General features: G+C 41.9%; 1 protein-coding gene across 1 annotated transcript in view; it reads left to right on the forward strand.

The window, feature by feature from the left end:
- The first annotated feature begins 253 nt into the window (after positions 1–253).
- LOC122174355 (centromere protein F-like) overlaps positions 254–22,171 on the forward strand; it is a 58,613-nt gene continuing 36,695 nt past the window's right edge. The window contains exons 1-8 of the mRNA XM_065590627.1: positions 254–2,171; positions 3,084–3,935; positions 5,921–6,002; positions 7,957–8,049; positions 9,251–9,842; positions 13,454–13,650; positions 15,605–16,342; positions 20,865–20,980. The gene's annotated coding sequence lies outside the window, so the exon portion shown is untranslated. The remainder of the gene's footprint in view (positions 2,172–3,083; positions 3,936–5,920; positions 6,003–7,956; positions 8,050–9,250; positions 9,843–13,453; positions 13,651–15,604; positions 16,343–20,864; positions 20,981–22,171) is intronic.

Here is a 22,171-nt window from a genome sequence, read left to right on the forward strand (position 1 = left end):
TGAGGTTTCTATTTCTCCCATATCCCCCAGAGCAGTGGTTTTCAACCTGTGGTGCACAGACCCCTAGGAATTTGCAGACTGTCTAAGGGGTCCTCGAAAGGTTATCGTTACAACGGAATAGTGGTTTTCAACCCGTGGTCTGTGGGGATCCACAGACTATGTCTAAGATTTCCAAAGAGGTTTGCGCCTCCATTTGAAATTTTCTAGGGTCCACAAATGGAAAAGAGGTTGAAAGCCATTGTCCCAGAGGGTAAAGGGTGTGTGTGTGGGGTGGGGTGGGGGGAGTGTAAATATGAAAAATGGTGATGTTAGTTGTCATTCTAAGTTTTTGCAGGAGTGAATTTCATAGTATTGGGCCAGCTCCTGAAAAAGCCCTGTCTCCTGCATATGCTAGTTTTACTTCTGATGTGTAGACAGTTGTTCCCGAGGAACACAGCTACTGAAGTCTGAGAGAGTAAGATGGTATTTTGGGCCCATGTTCTTTATAACTTCAAAACTAAAGACAGATTTGATTGAGTGTTCTGTTGGGGAATCAGCGGAGTGAGTGAAACATAGGACTGATGTACTCAAGTGAACCTGTATTACTGAGGAGGTGTGCTGCTGTGTTCTGTAACTGTTGCAGATTTTTCAGGGCAGATGCATTTGAGTCTAAATACATTGGATTTCGTTTATTCAATCAGGAGTTAATGAAGGCCTATGTGATATAGGCCAACTTGTAATTGCAAATGATGGGATGTAGCCGTACCAGATTAAGGTGGGAGAATGCATTTCTTGCAAATAGTTTTGTGAAAGTCCAGCATCAGAGCATGGGATTTTTTTGCAGCTATGTTAGGTTGTTGGTTCCAGATTTTTGTTGAATGCTTCTTAATCACAGCCACTTGCGCTGAGTCACAGCAAGAGGGGCGGGCCTTTCAGCCATTTAAACCCCTTGAATTTCATTGGTATTTTGAACACAGGAAGCTCAGAATTCCTGCAGCTTTGAGACATTTGTCAGACATCAGCATTGTCTGAAAATTTTGTCTCTTCACACCTGTGTGTTTTAGAATGATTGATAGCAGAGAGAGAGAGTGTGTGTGTTTTGGTATAACAGTTGGATATTTTGGACCTGGAAGTTATGAGAGGAAAGGAAAATAACTAGAAGCAGCAACGGTTTTATTTATGTTCTTTGGGTGACTTGTTTAAATAGCTGAAAATACAGACCTGCTCTGCCAACAAGGTTTTAATTTGATTTCCATCCAGACCCTCCCTTTTCATGAATGTTGTTTCTGTGCACTGATGCCCATCTGCTAGTAGTAAGTAGATGAATAAATGATGGCTTGCTTCCAAGAGAGTCCCACCAGAGCCATGCCATCTGTTACCCAGCAATGCAGGAGCTTGGGTGGAAGGAGTTAGTTTCTTAGAAATAACTTTTAAAGTCCCAGGTAGGACATCGTTGTATGGAGTATTTTAACTTTTCTTAACTTATTTGGAAAAAAGATGCTTAGAAAATTTTCTATCCCGAACCCCCAGGTATTACTGAGTAATAATACTTTGCATCTAATGCCATCTTGCTAACAAGAGCAACTTCATATATTTGAATCAGCCACACTGAGAGATGGGTGGTCTGAGAACAGGAGCTGGAACTGGAAACTTCTCCTGTGTTCTGATACTGGCAGTGAAATTGACTCCCCTCTGTGGCTTTGGGCAAGTCACTTAACTTCACTGACTCCGTTTTTGTGGGCTGGATTCTATCCTGTGTGAAGATCTGCTATGAGCAGGCAACAGAGAACTGGTTGCAGCTCCCTGGTTCCATATCCTGAGCCAGCTAAGTACTGCTGTGATCTGTGCCAGCTGGGAGACGTCCCAAAAGGATTGTCTGCCCTCTGAGGATTGCCAAGAGTGCAGTTTGTGTTCCTAATCACTGTAAGTGCTTAGAAACCAAGGCCCAACTTTCCAGAGTCTTCAAGGGACTCTGATGGGTGGTATACCACATCACACTACTCTCAGTTTATTGACTTAATCGACTGTTTTATAACTAATGTTTTGTTGTAGGAAATGAAGAAGGAAAAAAAACCCTTCTTCGCTTCCAGTCTGATGAAAAAAATCACGAAAAATCCATCAGCTGGAAGAAGAATTAAAAACAGCCAAACACTTTCTAAAGGAGACCCAGAATTATGCTGAAGAGATGAAAAGTGAGTTACACGTTTCTACCTATTTAAATCCGGTTACAAACTATTACTTCAGTGTGGAGGAGACTGTAAACCTCATTAGAAATGGTGATTTGAAGCATATCCAAGAAAAAAAGTTCCCACTGTGTGATATAGTTAAATTAACTTTCAGCTAATACACGCAATTCTCTTTCCAAACTGAGATGGAACTTCTTTATACAAATATACTAACTCATAAAATTATATGGTTTTAAAGCAATTTAAAATGAGGAATAAATACTTCCCGTTCAAAACTATATGGTCAGCAAATTAAATACTACAATGTGCTCCTGTGTTTTAAAATCCCAAGCAAACAAATATACCTCAAACTATTATCCTTTAGCTTGTATATGGACTCCATCAAGCTAAAACGTGATGAAATGTTACCCGCCGAGCCCTAATTTGACTTTTCCTTACATTTGTCTATCTGGTTGGGAAAATGCATTTTGTAGACTGAGGTTTAAGAGAACAGGTAATTCTGCTAAATAGCCATTGTAAAGAAGGAGACTGCTCCCACTTATCGCTGTAGAAGTCTAACCTCACTTAATGAGAATTCAAAATTAAATTTATGAACCTAGTCCTGCTCCCATTTTAATCAGTATTTCTGCACTCTCCAATCCATGAGGCCATCCAAATAACTGCTTTGCGTTTTGATCTTATTCTTGGCAAGTGGCAGCACTTTCGGCTAGCTAATGAAATGTAATGCCTTCTAAGTCCATTTTCTTGCTTTCGCTATACGTAATTATATTCTGAAATACTAAGAAAATGTATTGCTAGGTGAAAAATTGAAAATTGTCAATATTGCCATTTTATAGTGTTACCCATAAAAGCTAATATTGCATATTTGACATAGTTTGCTTTCACAAATTAACCACTTAATTTTTTTTATCACTATAGATAAGAGTTTGTCTCAGGAAATAGAATTGGAAGCTCAACAAGCAGAGATTCGGGATTTAAAAAGCAATAATAAATTGCTCCAGGATTCAGTCCAGGAGCTACAACTTGAAAATGGAACCCTTAAGGACATTAACAAGGCTTTAGAACAAGAAAAAGTAGACTTACTAGAAACAAACATAATTTTTTCATATAGTTTAAAGGAGAGAGAGGAAAGCATTTCTGAATTGTCCAGAAGACATAAGGAGGAAAGACTGTCACTCATGGAAAGATATGAAGAAATTGAAAAGGAACTTGTAGATCTACAAGGAAAATACAAATCAAAGGAAGAAAAAAATGCCAACACTGAAGGCATTTTAAGACAACAAAAAAGTCACTTTCAAAAGAGTAAAGCGGAATCAGAACTACAAGAGAAACAGCATAGGGATGAGCGTAATGAATTCTTCTCTAAACTAGTGTCCTTAGAGGGGAAAAAACAAAGATTTGATTCAGGAACTTGAGAAAGTGCAGTCAGAGTTGCAATTTAAACAAGCTGAGATTGCTAATATCCAAAATGTATCTTCAGCTGAGTTGGATTGTTTAAGACAGGAAATGTTAAATGTCAGGGCAGAGCAAAACAAAATGCAAGAACAACATAACGTCTTGCTTCAAGAGAATGTGCAATTGAGCAAGGTAATAAAAACAAAGAATGAATCACTAGCATGTTACCTGGTTCATGACAGAATGCCTACGTCAGAACAGTTGAGAGAGTCCATGGAAGAGAATGAGTTGAATAAATAATATCAAGCTAAACTTGAGCTACTTCAGATGGATTTTGAGGACAGAGAAGTGTCTGTAGAAAACTACAGCACACAGGTAATACAGTTGGAGGCTGCTTTAAAAAGTGTACATCATTGTTTTCATTTGATTTATAGTAAAACCCAAACCAGGTTCACTTAGGTAAAATGAAAACTATTTAAAATGATTTGTCCTATATCTTAGTTGAAATGGTACAATACAGAAACTAACAGATGGGTTCAAACCAGTGGTCCATTGAGTCTCCGGTATGTCATCTGACGGTGGCCAGTAGCAGTTGCTTCAGAGGAAGGTTCAAGAAACCCCGTCGAGGGCAGTTATGGAATAACTGACCCACATGGGAAATTTCTTCCAATCTCCTGTTAGAGGTTGGCTTGTGCTCTGAAGTATGAATGTTTAGATCCCTTTCAACATAAGTGAGTAACCAGAGGTCAGAACTTCTCTCAGAGGCCATGGAAATAATGTCAGATGTAGAGAAGAATCTGCTGCTTTACAAGACAGTTTGCATAAAGGGAAGAGGAAAGAGCTGAAGTCATCCTTCTAGTTCTTCACTAGCCAGAAGTCCTGGGAATTTTTGGACATGATTGATTGATAGCTAAGGAATCTCCACTCTACCTGCAGAAAAAACAGATCTCTCAAAGCATGGGCCCCTGTTTCATCTTTACCTGAGCTGCCTACAATTTGACAGCCTGGGTGTCAAAAGAAAAGTGTAGTTCAGCAGAGATTATCCATTAGCCCAGTGATTCTCAAACTTTCGTACTGTTGACCCCTTTCACATAGCCAGCCTCTGAGTGCGACCCCCCTCCTTATAAATTAAAAACACTTTTTTAGCCTCACTGGTACATTTTGGTATCCAGACAGAATTCAGTCAGGAAATTTCATTCATTGTTCTGGTAAAGTTTCACTTATGGTGCAAAGGAAACAATACCTTACTTGCCAGGGTCTGTACTTCAAAATTAGACCGTGTTTAAACATGTCTTTTCACTCTGGCCCTAAAGTTAACCATAACTGACTGATGTGATATTAAACATAACAGGGCAGTGTCTACACTGCATGTTGTAACATCATGTTAATGAACACATTAATTAATACCTTGTGAAACTTCCCAATGTAGATGTGCCCCTATTGTCTTTAAACTGCTTCTACTACCTCATTATGTCACACTCATATGTGAGAGCATATCAGTTCTGATGTATGCAGAGTTTCCATCTAAATTATTAAGCGATTCTTCTTATGACAGCACTATTCTTGCTAATAATTTAGATAGGCGTGTGAACAATTCCACATGCCATTGCAAAAAAATTCTGGTAATGACTGTATGAAGTTTTGTTTGTAACACACATAGGTTGGGTGTTTACTGCCAAGCAGAAGGGGCAAAGTTTTTAAACCTGTCCATCTAGCTTAATTTTTTCTTATCAATTCCCTCTGCATTTTCTAGCCTGCAGTCTTTTTCTACTTCCATTTGTGGTGAATGACAGACTGTAGTTCTGTGCTCTCGCTTCAGAAATAAACACATGAAAAAGCAATCATGTAGCACAGTGTGGAGCCCGTATTGTGGCAAGCAGGCACTGAGTTACAGTGCTCACTCCATGCCCAGCTAATGGAGCACTGTGCTTGATATTTACGTTATCCTGAAGTGTGTTTTATAAGGCTGCCAGATATCCACTATCCATTTATTTTGGCATTCCAATGCACATAGGGTGGACAAACCTGCCTGGACCACATGCTTTTCAGCTGGGTTTTGTCATTTGGTTGTTTTGAATATTCTATTTAGATTATTATTTCTCTATCAAGGAAATCTACACACATGTAGCTTTCCAATAAACATGACTTTAATGTTTCTCTGTTGGAATTAGAAGCTGCTATAATTCAATTGTATATTACTAAGTGAATCTACTATACAAATGCATGTTATAACTTTTGTCTGTTTTTTTAGTTGCACTGAACTTTTAATGACAGGTGAGATGCCATTAGTGAGAGTATAATGCTTATACAGAAGAATGAAGTTTCCTATTAGCAACTACAAACAATTTTTTATTTTATAGATGGACAATCTGAAGTCTACAATTCAACTGAAGAAGCAAAATGGATTTGCTCACAGTAAAATGAAGACGTGGATGAAATCCTGTAAGCAGCTAGAGAAGGAAAAAAAAAATGTTGCAGAAACAAATTGCTGAACATGGTGCTCTATTAAAGGAGCAAAAGCCAAGGATGGGGTAGTTTAAGAAGGAAATGCTATACTAGAGGCGGGAGGGATAGCTCAGTGTTTTGAGCATTGGCCTGCTGAACCCAGGGTTGTGAGTTTAATCCTTGAGGGGGCCATTTAGGGATCTAGGGGCAAAAATCTGTTTGGGGATTGGTCCTGCTGTGAGTAGGGGGTTGGACTAGATGACTTCCTGAGGTCCCTTCCAACCTTGATATTCTAACTAGAATGTCATAAGGCTGCAAATCATTCATGGAAGTCACAGTTTCCATGACCTCTGTGAATTTTGCAGTGCTGGTGCAGCTGATCCCAGGACCACCCCAGCAGCTAGGGAAGCCCAGGAGCCAGCTGCAGTGGCCATTGCTCTGGCAGCACCAGGCAGCTGGTCCCTGGAGCAGCAGTCTGGAACTAGTGGTGGTGGGGCCCTGAGCCACCCTCCACCTCCCCAGCAGCAGCGTCACCCTGCTCCCTCTCCACTCCCCAGCAGTCTTCAGGAGTGCCCCCCTCCCAGTAGGTAAGATTTAGTCACAGGTATTTTTCGTAAAAGCCATAGACAGGTCACGGGCAATAAACAAAGTGTCACAGCCCCATGACCTGTCTATGACTTTTACTGAAAATACCCATCACTAAAACATAGCCTTAATCATGATCCTGTTTCTAACCTTAATGCATTTATTTATAAAACATGTTTTCAAAACATCCTTTATTACATTTGATTCAGATGAGGGGCCAGATCCTTAGCTGGTATAAATCAGTTTACTTTCTGAAGCTCTGCTATTCACACCAGCTGAGAATTTGGCCCAAGATCTATCTGTCTCAAATTTAAGAGTCTCCTTATATGTTATGAATATAGATTTCCAACACCTATGTTTTAAAATAAAAAATGACCTTAGGATGAAGGGGAGGCTATTTTTTAAAGAACATTAGAGTGCTGTGTATAACTTCTTACAATGCTTTGTTTGAGACATGAGAGTGTAAAATGTTGGAGTGTGTCTGTTCTTTCCGTTGCTGACCATCACAACAAAGAAAATTCACATTTTGGGTATAGATGGCTGATAGTTCAGCATCCACCATGGAGAAATTGACATCTTTTAGAGTTTATACATATGTCCTTCCGAACAGCTTTTGGTGTCCTCCTGGATTGTAGACAGGGAGAGAGGAGCAGCTCTTAAAGTGTTATGCTTCAAACTGTACCTCCATTTTCTAAATATCATCCGCCTGGTACTAGTAGCAGCTTTCTGGGACCAGGAAGTACTGGGGTTTATTAACTTTAACAAATGTTTTTTAAGACACACACTTTGGGGTTTTATTGATCACAAGCTTCAGTCATTTCAAGAGTTGTCAGGGGCTAAGTATAGAGCTAATAGGACAACAGTTTAAAGTGGTCACCACAGTGTGTAAAATATACTACAATTTGTCTGCCATTAGCTAGGGTAAGTTAGGCTAGCAAATATTCATGAGAGTCCAATAAGCAGAATCACTAGTGGTATAAAAAGGGATCCATATTTCTGAGATGAGCCATATTCAATTATATAAAGAAAAATTGTTAAAATAATGGTAAGGTGGTAATGTTAAGCACTTAAAAATTAGGAAATGCCAGAATTAATGTTGCCCATGCATTGTGTGTCAGGGGCAGATTCCAAAGAATCGGGGTACCTGGCACCCTGACAGTAAATATGGTATCAACGGAGATCTCTTCTGTAAAGTAACCTTTACGTGTTGTCTGTTTTATTTGGTATAGTTTACTGTGGTTGCACAAGCACACATCTTATGTACTTAATTAAGAAATGAATGATGGAGATCATTGCATTCTAAACTCATCTTTCCAGAGTCTCCTTAAAGTTATTTGTACAGGTAATGACTCTTTCCTTTGGTCAGGTGCAGATGAAGTTGCCATCCACCTACATTCACTGATCCATGAGGATGAGCCAGAGTATGAGCCAGGCGGACTCCCAGAGGTGGTCAAAAAAGGTAATTGTTACTTTTTTAGAGGAGAACTGTCCACATTGGGGGGTGGAGTGTGTGCGCGCACGCTCATCTAAATAGTCGTGTTGTCCTACGTGTGACTTGGAAGCATTGTAAAAACTTGTACATCATTGGCCAAATTCAGCCTTCGTATAGGTTGCATAAGTCCATTTAACCCAACTGCTTGTCAGAGCTGAGTTTAGCCCCATGTGCTTAAAAAAAGCCCTAGTATACAATTGAGGCTATAGGGGACTAGTATAGTTTGTTGTAGACATATGTAATTTCTAGTGGTTTTGTTTTTTGGTCTGTGCGATGTCTTCCCATCTGTACAGTTTTGTAGTATTTGATGACAAAAGCAAAACAGCCAAAAATTCTGAAATCCAGAATCCTAATATCAGGTTGTAGTTTTGAAAATCAGTCTAGATAAATGTTGTTTACTTTGGGACTCCTCCAAAAACTTTGCAAAAGACCTCTGGCAAAAAGAGAGGGATTCTAGGCCCAGCCATTCCCAGTATAAAACACCTTTTTTTTCTGGTTGAGAGGAAGGGGGGAAGTTTTTGCTTAAACATTTTTAACTAAATGTTTTGTCATTGAAATGTGCTGCATTGTCAAAGCCGAAATGTTTCTCTGAGATGTATTGATTCAGACAAAGTTTTTGCTGGGAAGGTTTCTGAGGTGCAAAGTGGACTCTTGCAGGGAGGAAGGCCCCGAAATTGAAAACCTGATGTTTTTGATTCAATTTCATTTTGTGAAAGCATTTGAAAGGCTTAAGTTCTCATTCGAATCTAGAATAAAAACGAATTTTGAAACCTCGAAAGGTGTTGCAAAACAGAATTGTCGCCCTCTGGCCAGCCCTACTTAGAACAATAGAAGAGTCATCATTTTCAGATGGAAATGATTTTCCAGTTAATGGTGTCCCTTTAAAGGAAAAAGAGAACATTTTCTTGGGGAAAACTCTTTTTGCCATTTTAGTAGAGTTGCTGTTGCACAGATCCACACCCTTGCCTGAGTTCACCTATAAAATTCTAGGAATGCAAGATAGTCCTAATAATTCCCCCATTATATTTTATTCAGTGAGTAAATGCCATTTTACTTTCTTAAATTATTACCAGTTGTCATCTCCATCGTGAAATGAGCAAGATCAGATTGATTAGAACAATAAAGTAATTTAATCAACTGTGGTTAATGGAAGGTGTTTATTTTTTAGGGTTTGCTGATATTCCTACTGGGAAAAAAACCCTTGTGTTTTGCGCAGAACAGCTCTAAACCTAAACCTAAGGATCAGGCCCCGTCTTGCTGCCTGTAGTGAGTCGGTGTGGCTCCCCTCCTGCCCAGAAGAGGGAGCCCACGTGCAGGCACCAGAGTGGGTGGGACCACCACCGCCTGTCCCCGCCCCCCGGAAGTCAAGGGGCGGGACAGGAAGTATAAAGGCCGGCCGCCAGAGCTCAGTCTGCGGCCAGCCACTGCAGGGAGCAGACGTGCGGCCGGGAGCTCCCGACCAGGAGACCGCCGAAGACCGAGGCCTGGACCCTAGCTGGCCTGAGCTACCCCGGGCACGCTACGAGGAGGAGCCGCCGGAGCCTGTCCGCTCCCGTCACTGGGAGAATCCCTGGGAACCCCACCCCACCAACCCTGAGGGTGAGACTGCACCCGAACCCCTCCTCCCCTGCTGCTACCCAGAGGAGCCGCCCGAGGACCGTTGGCCTGACTTCCCGGCAGAGCTACCGGACCTGCCACCGAGCCCTGGCCGAGAGGAGCCCATGCAGTTGGACTGGCCCGAGCCCGGCGCGGCGAACGAGGTAGGCTCTGAGGGGGATCGTGGAAGTAGCCCAGGGGTAGCCGACCCCGGTCCGGCTGCAACCGAGTGTGAACCAGTGTCAGTGTGTTGCGGTCTGGATACCCCACTGACCAGCAGCGGCAGTAACCGCTGCTAGGGCCCCGGGCTGGAACGCAGTGGAGTGGGTGGGCCTGCGTTCCCCCCTGCCACCCTCGCTCACGGGTGGCAGGCTTCCCCCTCACCCAACGCTCGGCTACAGAAGCCTAGGCGTGCCTTACCTGAACTGCTTGCTCGCTCAGCCCCTGCAAACAAGGGCCTGAGCTTAGCTGTGTTTGCCCCGCCCTGATCCAGGGCCTGGGCCTCTGAACTATTTACTCGCTCAGCCCCTACCAACAAGGGCCTGAGCTTAGCTGTGTTTGCCCCGCCCTGATCCAGGGCCTGGGCTCCTAAACTGCTTGCTCGCTCAGCCCCCTGCAAACAAGGGCCTGAGCTTAACTGTGTTTGCCCCGTCCTGATCCAGGGCCTGGGCTCTGAACTGTTCGCTCGCTCAGCCCCTGCAGTCAAGGGCCTGAGCTTTACTGTGTTTGCTCCGCCCCTGCCGTCAAGGGCCTGAGCTTTAACTGTGTTTGCTCCGCCCCTGCACTCAAGAGTCGGGGCTTCGGGACTAACTGACTGCTTGTTCCCACAGTAGTGAGTCGGTGTGGCTCCTCTCCTGCCCGGAAGGGTCGAGCCCCGGCTAGGACCTATTACACTGCCCAAAGCCAAAAATTGTCACCATATGCCCAACATTTACAAAAAGGCAGGTCAGATAATCTTGTGGCAATCTGTAAACCGACAGCTGGTGGCAGCAAATCAGAAAAGGTAACTGATCTTAAAAATGTATCTGAATGTGCAGGGCATGGGCAATCCACATTATGTATTTATCTCTCCAAGTGAGGTTGAAGATATGCCGTTTTATTCATACCTCCTTTATATCTGCCATGAATATAGTGAAGACAAGGTCATCAATGTAAATACAATGAATAAAGCTTGGCATATAACAAAGATCTCGGTATGATCAAATCTGTGATCTCATGCCAAGTGCTCATTAACTTGGTAAATGGAAATGAGGTAAATCTTCCCACTTTAATGCTCATCACAAATATTTGATTATTTCTTGAAAGACCTGGATGCCTAGAGCAGGGGGTGCGTGTGTGCGTGCATATATAGATTACACACAGAAGCACTCAAAAGTTCGGATATGCTGGAATGAAGGCTCCTTGTCCCAATCTCTCTGTTCAGCCAGCCCCAATTCTCTTCTCCTCCTCCTCTTAGCTCTGTGTCTTCTTTCAGTGTCTCCTACACATTTCTTTCCCCCTCCCCCCACCTTCTCTCATAGTCTTCCAGTCCTAGCCTCGCCTACTGGCTCCCTATCCTTGGCCCCCCTCCCCTAGTCCCAATGTTGGCATACTCCTTGTCCCAGTCTGTCCCTCTTGCCCCCCCACCCCCATTTGCCTTTTGTCCCCTCTGCATTTGAGTCCAGTATCTTCCTCCACCACCGTGCATGTGCACCAGCTTGGAGGGTTCATTGGGAGTGCAGGAGAGAAAGGTTCCTGCTCTCAGTTCTGGTCCTTGGCCCAAAGCAGCTGGGAAGAATCGTTGCAGGGAAACTCTGGTGTTGACCCCCATAGGCCTGTCCTGTCTGTGGGGATGGCTCAGTGCTGTGTTTTCACATCCAGGAGCTGTGGGGAAATGGCACATGTGTAGTCGCTTTGTGGGGAATAGCTCATGCACAGTTTGGTTAGCACTAAGAGCTGTGCGAGATCCAAGTATACGCAGCGAGGATGAAATCTTCAGAGATTTTAGCTGCTAAAAATCTAAGAATTCTCTCTACTGAGCGTCTGTGAACTGTGATTTTTTTCAAAGGCTTCTAATTTGGCAAAATTTGGGCAGGTTTTCCTGGGGATGGCAAAAAGCACATTCTCTGACACAAAGGCCACTCCCTGCCAAATGACAAGTCCCTGCTCCAACACATGGAGCTTTTCAAAGAAAAGTTGCCAGAATATTTTAATATGAGAAAAATGTAGATTTCCCTAGCCTTGCTTTTGGGAATAGCTTAACCATTTTGGCTGAAATTCTGCCTCTGTCCCCCACCCCCGAAGAAAAAGAGCATGAGGCAGACATACAGCATGGAAAATTTCAGCCCAAGCAATTAAAGTTTGTAAAGTTATAAGCAGCAGAAAACAGGGAGGAGACAGGTAACCTTAATAATAAATGGTCCTACTAGCTTTGCCAGTAATATATGTTGGTAACAATTTTGTTTTTGCTGTTGCATTGCTGTGAACTTAGCCAATTTAAACAATACACAAAATCATTCTTTAAATAACAATCTCTACAAAAACAATCATGCTTCAACAAATTGTTTAAAGAGATATTCTGTTCCCAGAGTTTTCATTTTTTAGGGCCAGACCCTGAAGTCGTTTCTCAGTCCTTATGCAAACTTGATCTGATTTTTTTCCTTTGCTTGTAATTATTGAGGACACTGGAATGAAAATTGATCTCATTCTTTAGAAGTTCTGGTACTGAACTTTGTCTTAATGCTTGTATTGTGATAGCCTCAACCAGACACTGGTAACTGCATGTCCACAATCGGAGATTTTGCCCATTGCTAGAAAAACACTGTTAGAGTGAAGGAACAATTAGAGAGGTGGCACACTCTCTCCACAACTCTTAGGTCTAAAAAGGAATGCTTCCACAGTCTCTGCTTTCAGTGGTAAAAATTATTTATTTTTAGACTTAGCCTTATATTTCTCAAGCTACTATTACAATTACAGAAGTGTAAGGACTGTCTTCCCTTTTTCCACTTGACATCAACATTTTAACAGCTTTTATTTTGATGCTAAAATCATGTCAGAATTTGGTGGGAAGTGCAGGGAAGACAAGTACGATTGTAGTAGCAGTGGGGACTGGAATTTGAGATAACCCCAAAGGTTTGTGAAATTGTAAAATTTTTCAACAGTTTTACAAAGCTAATTTGAACAGCACAACAAAAATATTGTGCAGATTATGTTAAATATTTAGAATGACATGACATTCTACTGAATATTTCATAATACATCTGGACAAGATATCCTCTGCAGGCCAGTGTAAATGCTTCAGGACTAAACAACTTTTTCAAGTGCTATTATATTTACGGACTAAACTATAGAACATTTACAAGCTCATTATGAAATATCAGTAATTAAACTTAAATTACAGATCTCAAAATACAGTTCTGCAGATTAGTGATTGAGCAAGAAGAGACTAGACAAGGAATTACTGTGTACTACTCCCTAGCTTTGCCTATACCTTGTTACATTATGTGACTTGCAATTTGTAAAACATGGATGATATTGCCCATTCTAAACTTGAACGTGGTGAGGAGTAGGTAGTTGCTGTAAAGCATTCTGCATAGTGCTGTTTTATTTTCAAAGTGATAAATATAAACATTAAAGATTCTTGCTTTTAGTGTGTGTCTGCTAATTCATACTATTCGGTTGCTTGGAATGGGTCTCTCACTTCCTGCTGGTAATTAACAAGACTATTACTAGATGTGTATTCCCAGGCTTGATCAAAATCTTTATATATTATTTTATAATTGACTAATCAAATTAGGTTGAAAATGGAAAAAAATGAAGGAACAACACTAAACAGAGAAAACCAGAACTTGATGGAATTGTGTGATAATCTTGAGAAACCAAAGCAGAAAATTTCACATGATCTTCAAGTAAAAGAATGACAAGTTAATTATCAAGCGGGACAACTAACTTCAAGCAAGAACAAATTGAAAGACTAGAACAGGAACTTAAAAGGTGAGACCAAACTGTTCTGCTTTAACTGAAGTGTGGCTGTTATCCTATTTAAGTATTATTTTGCTTAAACGTGTAAATGACTGTCAAATTACTGTCTTTGTCCACTTTATCTTACTTTAAATGTACTCCATATTTAAATAGACGTTTGAGTTTGTGGCCAAAATTTTCAAACCTGGGTGCCTAAAACAAGGTTCCTGAGTCCCACGTTGTTATACTTATAAGAAGCACAAGGGATCGTTATAGGGAAGAAGGCAGCATGCCGCATTTATTGAGACTACAACAGTTAGCATATGCTTTTCAATCTCTCTCACCAGGGCCGGCTCTGGCTTTCTGGCCCTAAGCAAAAACAAAAAACAAAAACCTGCTGCGCGGCCGGAGCCAGGGTGCAGGGGGACTCCTGCCCCAGCTGGCAGGGGGAGGGAGCGGAGGGGAGAGAGAGAGAAGGGGGGCGGCCAGGGCTTCAGCGGGGCGCTGCCCCGCGGCCCCTCTCGCTGTCCCCCCTGCCGGAAGGCTCCGCACCATCCAGTCGGCTGGGAGGGAAGGACGCGGGCTGCCCTTCCGGCTTGTTGCAGGGCGCTCCCGTCCTCTGCGCCGCCGCCCCCTACACAGCGGCCGGAGCGGAACAAACAAACAAACAAAAAAAAGCAGCCGTGCCGCCCTACGATTGGGCCGAATGCCGCCTCCTACTAGCTGCCGCCCCAAGCACCAGCTTGCTCGACTAGTGCCTGGAGCCGGCCCTGTCTCTCACACACACACATACCATGCACACAGTCCTGCCAGTTGATGTTTATAGTTATCAGTCCAGAGTCTGGATCAATCTAGTGGCCAGCCAGATTGGTCGCAGAGGGGAGCAGGGCTCTGTCGGTCGCGATCCAATGCTCCGGGAGTGTGGCAAGACGAACCCCCAAAGTCTTATGGCCAAGCACCCTGTTCTTATAGTCCTTTTTCTTTGTTGAAGTCTATGGATTTTGCTGTGTCAGTTTGTGACCGGGTTACTTCTTAATTGGTGTATCTTTTGATGTAAACATTCCAATACACCTCCAAGAGAGTCATCCTGTCCTGGTTCCGATTTAATCAGTTGTCCTTAGGGGTGCCAGCCTTCACCTCAGGGTTGTCAATTTGCCCATCCTCAATCATGGATACGTGTTGATGGTTCTTTGGCATCAACAAATCTCGATAAGTGTCTTCGCTCCTCCTTTCTTGACCATCTGCTTAACAATGGCCTTCCCACCTTATCTTTTCCTAATGCGTACATTCCTTACTCACACAGACAGATTGGGAATACAAACAGTAGTATTTTGTATCGAGCAAAAAGGCATTGCAAATTAAACCTTGCTAAGGTTTATAATCAATAACCAAGACAATTTACATTGAAACCCAGGCCTTCAATGGTCCTCTAATCTACTTAACATAGACACAATACAGAATCCTGTCTCTTACTAACTAAATCTTAAAACAAAGAGCTAAAGAGGGCCCAATCTGTAATGCATATGGGAAAACAGAATCTCATAGTCCCAGAGGATCATTTCTTTCTGCTATTCAAAAAGGGTGGCTAGCAGGATGAAATCAAATCATACATTAATTCTTATAGTGCTATATAAAATCCTGCTCCTACAACGTTTAGGCTTCTAAATAAAGTTTTTTGATTATCTGATGTGATGCACACCTGAAACTCCCACTAAGCCCAGTGGAATTCATAGATACTCAGCACATTTGAATATTTGGCCCTTTCTTTGTTGGGCAAAAAAGTTGTGTTTCAAACCTGTTAGCTTAACCGGATTGAAAAAAATATATACTTTTTGCCTGTCAAGATAAGGCCTTTTATGGAAGGCCCTTGCTTACACTGAATTTTTTTTTTTTATTAATATAGCACAGCTTGGTGTGTGTCCACATTTAATTTTCTACTCCAACAAAGCCGTCTGCTTTTTACGGCATTAATTATTTCTCTTTTCAGAGTGACAAGTCCACTGCCAGTAGAGTTGTCATGGATGCACATGTACCTGTACCAGTATAAGCAGTCCCTAGCTGCAATCCCACAATGCAACTTTCCCTTCCAGAGTTACTGTCTAGTAGCACTCTTGAGGTCCACTGTCCAGGATGCAACGACCTGGAAGTTGTCCTTACCTCACTTTTATATGCCAGCATGCTTCTTCACAGCGACATCTGTTCCTGTTCCTTGCTACATTTTCACTGAATGTAGGTTCCTAGCACTGTCTCATGCTGCTGTCTATTCCAAGAGAGGGGTGCTCAGTTTCCTTGCACTGTGGGGGAAGGAGCATGTGCAGGCACAGCCACAGCACTCCTGATGGAACAAGAATATTTACAGCAATTTGCTGAAGGCAAACTCAGCCTCTTCAGAGAAAGGAAAGGAAAAGGAGCTGAGGCAGTGGTACCAGAAGGTGAAGAAAAGAGAAATTTTGGAGCCACCTGCATGACCTCTCTCATAGTGAGCTGGGTGCTATATTCTGGAAGGACCTTACCTCCTCCCTTTAACTCTGTAGATACTCTGTGTGTTCTGGTGAGGAGAAAGAAATCCCTCCCTGGAGCAATGGATGAGCAAGAGGTATCTGGCCCTGACCAGGAAGGGGACAACAAAGAGGGATACAGCAAGGCGGGTGACAGCCAGGGGCTATTTCATACCTAGCCATGACATGCACCAATATATTTCCTCCTTGGGTGAAGGGAAATTATGGTAGGTGAAAGTGATTATCGCATTAAATAAACTTTTGTCTGATGATACGCCCTAACTTTTGGCAAATGCAAACTTGTGTTTTTACATTGTCAGTTCTTGCCATACAGTGAGATGGTGTTTCCCATATATACTCCACATAACCTCCCACTATGGCTGCAAACAGTCAGCCATTACTCCACCTTCCCCACTTTGTCAGTCGCCTGTAACAGACACTCTGGTTCGGGTTTTTACATTCTCAGCCCTCCCAAATTGATCTGCCCCTCACCTAGTTTCTATCAGGAGCTGTACCCAAGTCCAGATCTAGTGTCCACATTATAATCATATCTTCCTCTCAAAAAGACAGACCAGTGTTCTGAAAACGATTTTTACTGGGAAGGTTCTAACTGCATCAATAGCAGAGGCCGAGAACGGAAGCAAGTAAACACACATGAGTTGGCACTCCATCAGTTGGTGTCTTGCGTTACTTTGAGGTACAGACAGAGCAGCCTGTTAATTTTTACACACAAATCTTTCTGGTTTGTGGGCACAATTTCACAGAACTTTTTTTCAGTGAGTAGTAATGTAAGACTTGCCCAAACATTATGTTGAAGATACGCTTTGGCCAGCCCACCGTGATATGGCACATCCCCGTGCCACTTTTCCAGGACCTCTGAGGGGGATCATTGCAGAAAACAGCATGACTGCATACTTCCATGGGCAGACTAAGACCTCTTAAACAGCTCTTTCTTTGTCACTTTGGGCTCATCAAGGAGCATGACTTCCTGAAATAAGTGCAGTTGTCTTTATGAAATACTATCCTTTTTCTATATCAGAATGAACCCCATCCCCTCCCCAAGGCATTGGGTTAAGAAATCCTGATCTACTCTTCATGTAAGGTCTAGCACTCATTATGCCTTAGTAATTTGGAGGCAATCCACATAGTTATGCTGTACAGGGTGGGAAAATCTGAGTAGCTGCGACAGTTATGTCAGGGAAGGCTGCCTCCCTTCCTCTCCACCTAACAGTTCTGTGTTTATCACTAACCTTGATAGTGGGGCTCTCCTCAAGATTCTCCCTAACACCTCCACAGCTGTCTGGTCACTGTCAGAGCCAAGAGGAAGCGCACAGAGAAGGACATGCTCTGTGAGGTTATGCAGGTCTAAAAGTGAAATGCAAGGGCAATGAGGCAGGGGTGTGAACAGCTGTTGAAGGGGTAGAGGGAGGACAAAAATCAAAAATAAATGCTGCTGCTGCTGACCCAGCTGCTCAAATGAATTGTTGATCAATTATTGATTAAGAATCTCACTGCATTAGTTCACCCACTCCAACGCATGGATAAATATGGGGTGTTGGCAGGGATATAGACACCTCATCCCCTTGTGTCAGTTCCTGGTGTATTCTACTCCCATGGACAACATGTCAGGGAACAAAGAACTTTGATTACACGTACAGTCATCTGTGATGCACTGACATCCAGGCTGCATGTTGTACTTGTACCTAGTCAAGTTATATAGCTAGTAAAGTCAATTATAAGTTATCTTTTTTTTTTGTATGTCTAGCATGCCGTGGTGGTAATAACGTACATACTTGAAAGTTGGTGCAACTTTATTGTGACTTTTTGGTATTGCAGTGCTAGAAAGTAATATAACCAGAAAGGCTTCCATACCTCTTAAAAAAAAAAAAAAAAAAAAAAAAAAAGGAAAAAAAAAGTCAATGCATGTATATTACAGAAGTGCTAGCCTTTATTGAGTCTAGAAATACACCACCTGTACTATGCTGATGGTCATAGAAACTACTGTCAATTAGTCCGGTCATTTTCCATACTTCAATAACAAATTCCTTAAAAGTAATGTATATCACAGAAAACAAACCTGTTCTATTAATAGTTTCATAGAAACAGGATTAGGCCATTTCCTACTGTCGAAGTAAGCTTTTAAGGCTTCCTTTACCTGAACTGTGTTAGCAATGCAACTGTTAGCTAGCCTATTTTAGATCCAGCCCGTCTACCTCACTCATCCACCCTGGCAATAGGGTCTCTCAGATAGAGCTGCATGCGGTGCATTGCATAAGAACTGAGAATGTTTTACTTGTTGATATGGAGCTTTGGCATGAGACCCCTCCACCTATCCTGTTGTCTTCCAACTCTGCCCACTTCACATTCCTTCTTCAGCTGCACAGGTGAGAGTCAAATCTTTCCTTGCTTCTGTCTAGCTTGCTAGTAGATGGTTTCTTAAGCCAGAGAATTAAAGGTAGGCAGTTTCCATAAACTATGATTGGCACAGAAATGTCATTAATTCCAGTTGGATGGAGTGGGGAGTCTGCTTTCAATATGTCAAAAAGCACAGTGTTTCTAAAGCCGTGGTTGTCCTGAATTTCTCTGAACCAGCCAGTGTTTGTCAGTAACGTGTCCCTTCTGACCTACCAAAGCCTGCATAAATTTTGAAGGTACCTTTTTTTAATATGCTCAGAAGCTGGGAAGGGGGAGCACAGAATGGGGATGCTTTTTTGTCTTGCATACCTCAGTGATGAGTGTCCTTACCATTGATCTTTTTTTGTAACACCAAATTGATTACCCCACTAATTGATAGCAAACTGGTGGTGTAAGATTCCATAGGGCAATCACCACTTGTTTCCCCACTGTAAGGGCAGCTCTCGCCTTGCTGTTTCTGTGCTGGGGGAGTGGGGTGAGCTGAGCATGCAACTCTAGGAATGAACTTCTGCCTCTAAAAGTTCCAGAACCACTGATTATCCCACCACACATTAGACAGGCTCAAAACTCCCACTCCACCAAATGTGGTTGTTCCATGAATAGCCTCTGCATTTATTTTCCAGTTAGACTCAATTGAGTCTTTGAATGCTGAGTCTTTGGGAATGTAACACTAGAATGCCTATCCAGAGTGCAGCATGTTTTTGCCAATACAATTCAATGCTATGTAGACATCATGCCAGCAGAAGTGGCAGAGTGTAAAATACACTTTACCAAAATAGTTTTGGCAGTGTCACCATGACAACAGAATTTTTACCACTGCAACTTTCTAGTGCAACTTTTTAGAGAGACAGGCTTGAAAGTCTTCACCTAACACTCTATATTATATTAATGAGAGTGAAAGAGTTTGGAGGTTATATGACCCTTAGAGGGATTGTTGTACATCTAGCAGTAGCTTCATAAAATGGACTCTTAATAAAACAATTTAATTATGAACATTTGGGGAATCTGCCTATGTACAGTTTACAAATTGTTTGATATTGGAGACCCCGTGTCAGATTGCAAACTCCATTTTGAATGTGGGTCTTTTAGCCTCTGTCTTTTCACCTCCATCTTGGACTAAAATTCCAAGTGGGGGGGCATGGGGCTATCAGTGATAGGCTGTTAAATTTTGATGATCATTTAAATGGAGCACCCTGGGACAAAGCAAGGGCTACCATCCAGGCTAAACTAGTTTTTCAAAATCTGAATTCTAGGAGTGATGGTAACTAAGCAACAGAATCTGTGGTAAAGTACTTTCATTAGCTGATGAGGCTGATTGGGAGTCACCTGATAAAGAAGGGGGAGATAATAACAGAGGGTTTCTAACGAACCCTGGGGAGGGGGGCAAGGAGAGAAAAGACTACAGATACTCCATGATTCAGGGGAGAAACCATGTGCAAGAGGGCAGAGAGAGAGAGAGGAAGAATCCTGAACTAGAGGACTCTGACCTAAGTCCAAAGAATGCTCTAAGAGTGGTGAGGAAATTGAGGCAGGGAATTGTGTATAGGGTTTTATTATTTTTTTTGTCCAGATCTGTATACTTATTGTACTTGCCAACAGAGAGTGGTTTTTGGGAACCCTTGTAAAGTCTGTGTGTCTGTGTTCAACTACTACATATAATTGAAGAGGTGAACTGTGTACCCAGAGTGCCCACAATGTTGAAGCTTTGGGAAAAGGGTGTGTTTCAGTCTGCGGGGTCAGTGCTGGCCTGGGTGCTTAAGACAGCTAGGTCGTCTGGTCCTATTTCTGGGAAGTGGAACTAGGAGCCTGTGCCCTGGAAGTGTACCAGGGAAGCCAAGGGAAAAGTTGCTGCAGCCTATTCAGGCCAAGGGTAGCTTAAGAGCACAAATCAAGCATATTGGGACCCAAACACAGCAGTCTTGTGAATGTCCAGCAGAGGGAGCTTTATCAGAGCTGTGACTGGATAATCATTGTAATTGCTGTTCATCCATGTGTCCTTTTTGTGTATAATTCTTTTAGTTTTCAGTCTTCTGAAATAAACCTTGAGTGTATATATAAAATATAAACAAATTGTCTCTTTCATATAAGAACAAATTTAAACAACAACCCAATATCACTAGAAGTGAAAGTTCAGATTCCAATACTTATTTGAAGGTGTCGTATTGTCATCTAGAATCATATTTTTAGTGATATATCTTTATTATGCCTAATTCTATATTTCTTGAGGAACCAAAATTGTCATTCAATGTGCATTTGGGGCTCTTAAAAATGTATGATTGGGCCCTATTTGTTTCTGTAACTAATTAATTGCACTTCCAATTCTCTTTTAAACAGGTACAAATCTGAACTTGAAAGAAGTTAGCAAACATTGATTACAGGAGACTTATCATTCAGGAGTACACCACAGAAGAATTTTGCTGCTCCTTTAACACGAAATCAAAATCACAATGGTAACCTCCCTCCCCCCCCCCCCCCGTGTCTAGTATGCAATTGAATAAAATGTAAATTCCTTTGAAAGTACATGTCACTCCAGAAAGCATAAAAGAAAACAAAAGGTGAATGAAGAAAACAGCTGACCATGTGTTTGGCTTATAATCTGCTAATGTCTATAATTTTCCAATATTTGAAAATTAATTCCCATGAGTGAATATGTAGGAATTTAAGTGAGCATGCTTTATGAGTCCGAGAATATGCTTTGTCTTGATTCAGGGGAGGTACAAATGCAGATACTAATGTGGACATAACATATGTACATCCTAACTAATTATGTTCTATAACAAAATATTCAGGTGAAGTTTTCATTAAAAACAATTGAAATTCAGTTTCGCTGACTGGCGAATCGGGGGCTTGAGGGATTTAGTAGTAAGTGCTCAGAGTTCAAAATGCTTACCAGTGACAATGTACCGTCGCACAATTTGCTTGAGTTTAGGGTTGTGAAATTCAGAATCTACAATACAAAACAAAACACACCAATTTCATGGACACTAAAACAAGGTACTACCATTTGACTTGCATTTGGCTACCTGACTAACTGGAGTTGGAGATCAGTCCTTGTTCTCATTTGAAAGCTGAGATTTCAGATGCTTTCGGAAGATGCAAAACATTCTGGCTATGGTGTTCCTTGAGAAAGTGGCTGCTACAGTTATGAAGGAAGTGGATAGGAATCTTAGTGATGTGACTTTAGGCTGAGTTTTCAGATGTGTGGTGAGTCCCATTAGCAAGAAGTTAGGTGTCCAACTCCCACTGACTTTTCTTTTTAAGCTCCTTTGAATCTCAATGCCTGATTTTTCAGTCATGTTACAAACAAATGTTAATGCCAGGGGAACGGTGGGAAAAAATTCTTCATTCAGGCCATATTACAATATACCTTTGTACCCCTGATATTGGTCCCTCAGTCTAGTGGTTGCATTTTCATTGTGGCACTGAGTTCCAGATCTCAGGTTTCAGTTCCTGAACTATTCAGTTTTATTGGTTTTAGAACTCCCTTTGAGTCATTGTCTTAATATATCACTAGAGATTAATGAGAGCTGTTGCATTTCTCACCCTTGTCTAATATTAGACATAAGAAATGGAATAGGAAAGATATTATGTATAAAATGAACCAGATTATTAGCAAATATTCATTGTCAATTTGTAGAGTC

The sequence above is a fragment of the Chrysemys picta genome, chromosome 3 (assembly GCF_011386835.1).
Source record: "Chrysemys picta bellii isolate R12L10 chromosome 3, ASM1138683v2, whole genome shotgun sequence".
NCBI classification, from domain to species: Eukaryota; Metazoa; Chordata; order Testudines; family Emydidae; genus Chrysemys; species Chrysemys picta.